The sequence below is a fragment of the Elephantulus edwardii genome, unplaced genomic scaffold (genome assembly GCF_000299155.1).
Source record: "Elephantulus edwardii isolate Elephantulus edwardi_28Jun2011 unplaced genomic scaffold, EleEdw1.0 scaffold00020, whole genome shotgun sequence".
Classification (NCBI taxonomy): Eukaryota; Metazoa; Chordata; class Mammalia; order Macroscelidea; family Macroscelididae; genus Elephantulus; species Elephantulus edwardii.
Genome location: NW_006399770.1, coordinates 7,690,422 through 7,698,227, shown reverse-complemented (window position 1 = coordinate 7,698,227; position 7,806 = coordinate 7,690,422). Strand labels below are relative to the sequence as shown.

At 36.9% G+C, this 7,806-nt stretch overlaps 1 pseudogene; it reads right to left on the bottom strand.

Moving 5' to 3' along the window:
- LOC102868308 overlaps nt 1-7,059 on the bottom strand; it is a 19,546-nt pseudogene extending 12,487 nt beyond the window's left edge.
- Between the last annotated feature and the right edge of the window lie 747 nt (nt 7,060-7,806).

Sequence of the window (7,806 nt, the reverse complement as noted above, 5' to 3'; positions counted from 1 at the left end):
TGTGGATTCGGTTTAATTTTCCTCAGCTTCAGCTTGAACTTGCATATGAGTAGTTGGTGGTCTGTTCCACAATCAGCTCCTGGCCTAGTTTTCATGGCTGATATTGAGCTTCTCCAGCGGTTCCTTCCACAGATGTAATCAATCTGATTCCTATGCATACCATCAGGTGAAATCTATGTGTATAATATACATTTATGTCTCTTAAAAATGTATTTGCAATGAATAAGTCATTGATTGTGCAAAATTCAATCATTCTATCTCCAGCTTCGTTTTTTTTCTCAATGTTAGCCATAATTTGTTATGATCCACACAGTTGAATAGTTAATAAAGCATGAATAGACATTTTTCTGGTTTCTTTGCTTTTAGCCAGGACCCATCTGATACCAGCAATGGTATCCCTGATGCCACAACTTCTTAATCCAGCTTGAACTTCTGGCAGTTCTATGTACAGGTTCTAGTAATTTTTGGATGATCCTCTGCAGTATTTTGTTTGTATGTTGTATTATTAAGAATTTTTTTTTATAATTTCCACTTTCTGTTGGATCACCTTTCTTGCGAATGGGAACAAATATGGATTTTTTCCAGTCGGTTGGCTAGCTGGCTGGCTATCCTCCAAATTTCCTGGCATAGACTGGTGAGCATGTCAAAGGGCTGCATCTCTCATGTGAAACATGCCAATTGGTATCCCATTGATTCCTAGGGCCTTACTTTTTGTCCATGTCTTCAAAGCAGCTTGAATTTCTTCCTTTATAACCATTTTTTCTTTATCATATGGTCACTATCTGAAATATTTCAATGTCAGCCAATAATTTTTGGGACCGTGACTCTGTGATTGTATTCTCACCATCTTCTTTTGATGCTTTCTGGATCAATATTTTGCCCATAGTATGTCTCTCAATACTGCAACTTGAAGCTTGAATTAATATTTTGGTTATTTTAGCTTGAGAAATACCAAACTAGTTCTTTTATTTTTAAAATTCTCTAATTCTAGGTCTCTGCATATTTTATTTTAAACTTTACCTTGTCTTCTAGAGTTGCCCTTTGAAATAGAACTTGTAATAGAATTTCACTTTTTTCATATGACTGGAGGCTATTTCCTCTCTAAATAATAAGTTGTGATAAGACCATATATATGTTGTTGTATACCATCAAATCAGAACAGACCCGTAGCTGACCCTCCGTGGCTTTCAGAGGCAGTTAATCACATGGGAGGAGATTACACATCCTTCTCCCACAGAGCAGCTGGTGTGTTTAAACCACCTGACTTTGGGATTGCAGCGCAGCTGCTTGCTACTAGGCCACCAGTGCTGCATAAACATACAGATATAGCAATAGAATATAATTTATTGAAATTATCCCCTCCTCACATAGTTTCCATGGGAAAGTCTGCTGTTAGGGACCTCTCTAAAGTACTGAAGAGCAATGGTGTGTTTCTGGAGACTAAAGTGCATTTGGTACAGGCCATGGTCTTTGAAATCACTTGTTATGTGTCAGAGAGCTGGGCAATGACCAGGGAGGATAGAAGGAGAATGTATGCTTTTGAGCTTTGGTGTTGGAGAAGAGTGCTGAGGGTACCACGGACTGCTAAGAACACAAACAGATTCATCCCAGAAAGGGTTAAACTAGGCTGCTCCTTGGAGGCAAGGATTCTGAAACTTCGTCTGATATACTTTGGTCATGTTGTAAGGAGGGACACGTCCTTGGAGGACATCATGCTTGGGAGGGTGGAGGACAGGCGCAGGAGGGGAAGGCCCTCTGGGGGGTGGAGTGATTCGGTGACTGGGGTAATTGGAATGGGTGTGTCAGAGACCATGAGATTGGCACAGGACAGAGCAGAGTTTAGAGCTGTTGTATATAGGGTCAGCGCAAGCGACTATCGGGCACATAACAACAACACGTGGTTGTGAAATCTGTAATGGTGATGCTTGTAGTATCAAATGTCACCAGTTAGCCCTTCTTTTCTAGAAAGAGTACAGAGCATTTAAATAGCTTTGGAGACATGTCTGAGATTCATTTGTAAATTCTGATAGTTCAAAATTCCCCCTCATCTCATGTTATCCTTCTTCATAATGAAGTTTTGATCAGGTAATGTAGATTAATTATTTCTATCTTATTATAAATAAAAATGGAATATAATTCTAGCAAATGGAAGGTACTCGATTCTTCCAACGAAGCTAAGGCCGCGTTGGGGTAAGGCCTTCACTTCATCCGGCATCTAGCTCTGGCAGCCTTGAGCCTAGCACCCACCGCACCGTGGCCTGTCTCTGAGTTCTCCTGCAGCTAATTGGCCCTCGTCCTACACTATGATGAGGTAGCTGTTACAAAGAATAAAATCAATGCCCTTGTTAAGGCCGCTGGTGTCAACATTGAACCTTTCAGGTCAGGCCTGTTTATAAAAATCCTGGCAAATGTCAACAGTGGAAGTCTCGTCTGCAAGATGGATGCTGGTAGACCTGCCCCAGCGGCAGAATCCGCCCTCTTCAGCTGCTCCAGCTGAGAAGAAAGTGGAATCAAAGAAAGAATAATCTGAAGAGCCTGATGATGATGTGGGATTTGGTCTTTTGGACCAAACTCCTTTTATAATATGTCCAATTAAAAGAATTCTAAACTCTTGAAAACAAAACAAAATTATAGTAACTGCACTTAATTTATTGTTAAACACAATGGTATTGTGATAGTCATCAAGAAATTATAAAAATTTTGTAATTCTTATCTATGGTGTTTATTTCCTCTTGTAACAAACTTCAAATATACACACAAGAAATTAAAAAAGAAGTTCTAGTTTTTAAAAGGTTTCCATTTAATGTATAGAAAAATGATTAAGTAGAATAAAAACATCACCAAAATGGAACGTATTCAGGAAGTGTCCCTTAAGTGTTCATGTTATCATGGAAATCAGTTAACAAGTGGAGGTTGCTGAGTTTTGCACCTTTGTATCTGTACTTTTAAGAAAGAACCTGTAACAAATACACACACATGCGTGCGTGCACAGACACACACACACACACACACTGAAGTGTCCCGAAGGCTGAGGCTAGATTTGATTTTACATGTTGTTGTTATGTGCCATCGAGTCGCTTGTGACTCATAGCGACCCTATGTATGACATCCCTAAACTCTGCTCTGTCTTGTGCCAATCGCACTGTCTCTGACACACCCATCCCGATTACCCCAGTCACTGAATCAATCCACCTCACAGGGAGGCTTCCCCTTCTGTGCTGTCCCTCCACCCTACCAAGCATGATGTCCCTCTCCAAGGACCTGTCCCTCCTTACAACATGTCCAAAGTATGTTAGACAGAGCCTCAGAATCCTTGCCTCCAAGGAGCAGACCGGTTTGACCTTTTCCAGGATGAATCTGTTTGTTTTCCTAGCAGTCCATGGTACCCTCAATACTCTTCTCCAGCACCAAAGCTCAAAGGCATCAATTCTCCTTCTATCCTCCTTAGTCATTGTCCAACTCTCTGATGCATAACATATTTACTTGCAAATAACCAGGAAAATAGTGCAAAATGTTAAAATCTATTTAGAATGCCAAAAGAACAAATAAATACGTCTTGGACTAGGTGCAGCCAGGGTGCTCCTTAGAGGTGAGGATAGGGAACTTCCATCTCACATATCTTGGGCCTGTTAAGAGGGGCTAGTCTTTGGAAAATGACAACATGTTTCGAAAGGTTGAGAGTCACTGAAGGTGGGAAAGACTGTATGAAATTGATCGACACAGTGACTGTATGGTGTGCTGGAGAATTTCAGAGATAGGATGGCACAGCATTGATCAGGGTTCAGATTCACTCTTCGTAGACTTGCTATGAGTCATAGTCAACTCATACTTAACAACAGCAACAAATATGGAAAATAAATTTACACATAAATTTTGAAAACATTCCTTGAGATAGCCTATTGTTTCACTTTTTGGTAGATAAACAAAAATAGAAATCTATAAAATTATAAGCCTACACTATTTTAAAATCTAAGATCTATTAGTTTTGCCTTAGGATATAATGCAATTCTATATTAATTTTTGAAATAAATTTCTTTTGTTATTAGGATGTTGAAGGGAGTTTGAGAAAGTATAGGTGGTTGAGAAGGTTAGTGATCAAGATACCAAGGGAAAAACTGCAGGCAAAAAAGAAAAAAGTATATTTGCAGAATAAAGACTGTGTAGTAGTTCAAGTACTGAGATAAAAATAATGTACCATAGGGGCAAAGGTAGAAATGAATATAAAGAAACAGAATATTATCAACAATGTCATATGTGGCAGGAAAATTAAAAAAGAAAATGCAAACTGAAAAGGGCTAATGTCTTGATATTTATCAAGTTATCTGTGACAGTTACTATAAAATATATTAAACAAGCAAAACCTTTCAGTACAAAGGTCAGAAGGGGATTTCATAAAAAATTATAATAAGAAAGCTCTGAAAAGGGTAACTCACTGGCTCTTATAGAAGTCTCATTTGGGATTGAAAGAAGGAAAATGTACCAATAAATACTTACTAGAACTTTACATAACATACTATAAAATTGTGTATCTGTAGTGCTTTAAGATATAGTATTAAATGAAATAACAGAGTGTTTTAAAAAGGTTTAAATACATGCACGAATGATAGATCTCTGATGAGTTCTCGAGGAAAATGTCTTGGCACGCTACTGGTAACATAACAGCGGGCCAACATGCCCTCCCACAAACCATTTGTTTATACTGTTTTTAGGGACAGAATTCTCCAGCCAGTAAAGCTGAGATGTGTACTGATATGAGATTTCTTATTAATTTATGTGTGAATATTTGCATATTTTTAAAATATGGAGAAGGAATTACAAATCTCTAATACCCAAAATAGCAGTTGCTTAGCTCCCTTGGGAAAATGCCACCTGATTAAAGATGAATCAATCATTAAAGCAAATGAAAGAACTATAATAATACTACAGAACTGTCCTTTCTAATACGAAGTGAAAGAAAGCAAGGTTTTGCTTTTTAATTTTTCTTTTTGCATTTACAAATGCTTTAAAAAATATACACATTTAGACAAATTTCCAAGAGCTATTGATATTTTTCATTATAGCTATTTTATTTTAAAAAACCTTTTTATTTTCCACATTAGGGAGAAATGCCAGATGGCTTTAAATCCAAAGAATTCAGTGTATTCTATAAACATCTAAACCTAATTAGTGGTGAGATTCTTGGCAAAAGAGTTACATAAAACATAATCACTTCTCTATTTTACAAATTTAGAAATTGAGAATCAATAAGCTGTTATAAGTTAACCTACTGACTGCCACCATTCAATTTTTTTTATTTTGTTGGAGGGAGTAAAGAGAGCAATGGAATTCTTTAACGCAGGGATTCGGAAGATTTACATGGCATTCAGTCTCCCATGGGCTCCATGGTAACCATATGGACTATGCAAGCTGTTCAGTGAATAGTCAAAACATCTAGGTAGTCAAGGTTGAAATTTGAACACTGATTCTCCTGGCTTCAGATCCAAGCTTTAAACACAAGTGCCTTGGTGGAATCCTCCATTTTTGGCTGTTCTGGACAAATGTGAATCATTTAACAGATGAAGTATCAGAAAATTGCCCCCTCTAGTGCATACTTCTTCCAGTTCTAGAAAGTTGATTTTGCTTCAAGTCTAGTTTTGGAGAGAAATTTGAAGGGCGGCTGGTGTGCTCTTCATAAGATGTCCAGTGAAAGAATTCTAGCCAGTGACAATTTGTTGTGCTTAGAAATGGAAAACCTGAGGTATAAGCAAATGCCACTTAAACACAAGAAGAATTCAACCAAGATTAAATTTCTCCCACTTAGTACATTACATAGGTTTCATAGTTCTTGAAACTTCAATTCTTTTGTTAATCTATGCATTTAACTTTTCAACCTTATCAAGAGCTCTTATATTAGGAAGTGTCCTGAAATGCATCTATAGGTATCAGGGAGAGGGAAGCATGCTGCAGAGGAGGAGTGTAACTCAAAAAGCTAGTGTTCTAACTAAAGGAAAAAAGAAACAGAAAAGAGAATGTAATAAGATATTATAGAATAGTAGAATGCAGTGCAATACCATACCATACCATACCATACCATACCATACCTGCTTTGTAGAACAAAGTGCTAATTGCTAGAGGCAAAACAAAGAGAGAATGACTTGATGGTTGGAAGATTTAGAGAGGATTTAAAAATTAAAAGGCCTTTTGGAAATTGAGTTGAAACATTATATCAGAAAAGTTGAGGTAAGGATTGATGGAGTTGGAAAGTCCAAGATTTTTTCTAAATAATAATAATAATAATAATGATAATGATAATAATAATAATAAAGAAAACCAAATCCAATCTGATGAGGTGATTTGGACTCAGTGATCTCATTTGTTAGAGAGTAAGACAGCTCCAGAGAGTGTTATTGGCAATACTCTTTACAGAAGCAGATACTCAGACCTTTCTTGAATGGTGCTGATGGGTGAATTTAAATTGTCATCATTAAGTTATCGACAAGCACAAACTGCTCATGCCACCCAGGCACACCAGATCTTTCCAGACTGAGACAAACAGAGAAAATTCAATCTGCATAACTGGTCTTTTCTCTTTATGTTCCAAGGATATTGAAGGCAAAGACCATGACATCCATGTTTCTTTATCCCTTATAATTTGTTCTCCAGAGCACTGCATTTAGTAGTTATTTAATAAATGGATATTTTTTTAAAAAATTGAAGTTTCAGATGATTTCCATACCAACTATTTTCACAAATGTCAAAATTTTCTCCATCACAAAAAGGATACAATATCTTATGTGAATAACACTTTTTGGTCAGCATAATCTTAGAGATGAATGGCTTTGATCCTGTGTGAGAGCCACTTTATCAGCAAAAGGCTTTTGTTACATTTTTAGCTTAACAGAAATTACCTGAAATTTCAATTTGTCTTGAATTCTCCTGCATTCTGCCGAGGTCACGTTCTGTCAGCCTTCCCATAGAAGCAGCTTTGACAGAATCTGTCTCAATGAGGAAAAGGTGGAGCAGACAGCAAGATATGATCGTTGGCTTGATCTTGCAGCTTGGGGTCCTGATCACCTTCATATCATGGGGAAAAAATGGTCTCACTTCCCTGAACCCTTACAAAGCATGAGTTCTGCCCACTCTACTCCAATAGTAATGCCAGGAGTAAAAGAAATGTGGGTCTTTCTAAAATACAGTTAAATGCAAAAAGACACCTAATTAGAAGAGTTTCCATAACTTTTGGCAGAAGGAAAACAACAACAACAATACAAAGCCATGCAAACAAACTAGCAAGTTGCCATTGGAAATAAACTGTACATAATTCTAGACAATGGTTGTATGAATGTTGTTGATGTCATATACTATTAAGTTGGAACTGTTTCATTCCTGACCCTCCAGCAGGTTTTCAGAGGCTATAAATCATATGAGAGCAGCTTGTAGATTTAAATTGCACATGCTCATATTGGCAGTACATGTCCTTATCATTAATATCTTTCTTAAATTGTATATAAAATAATAACTTGTCTTTGATTTATGAATGTGTGACTAAAAAGAGACCTGGCAATTATGAAGGCTTAAGCTTGTATGTACAAAATGCCAACTTATATGTGCAGGTTTATGAAGTGGTTTCCTTTAGAAAGACAGGTACTGTTGCTATTAGAGATTGGACGTATTCTAACCGCAATGATAATAAAGATTAAGTTAAAAAAAAGGAAAAAAAAGATTAAGTTAAGTGACCTGGTGCCAAAAAATATCCAGGGGAGACTGTTCGATCAGCTAGACTCCCAGCTACTCTTTTTTTTTTAATATAATTTTTTTTATTAATTT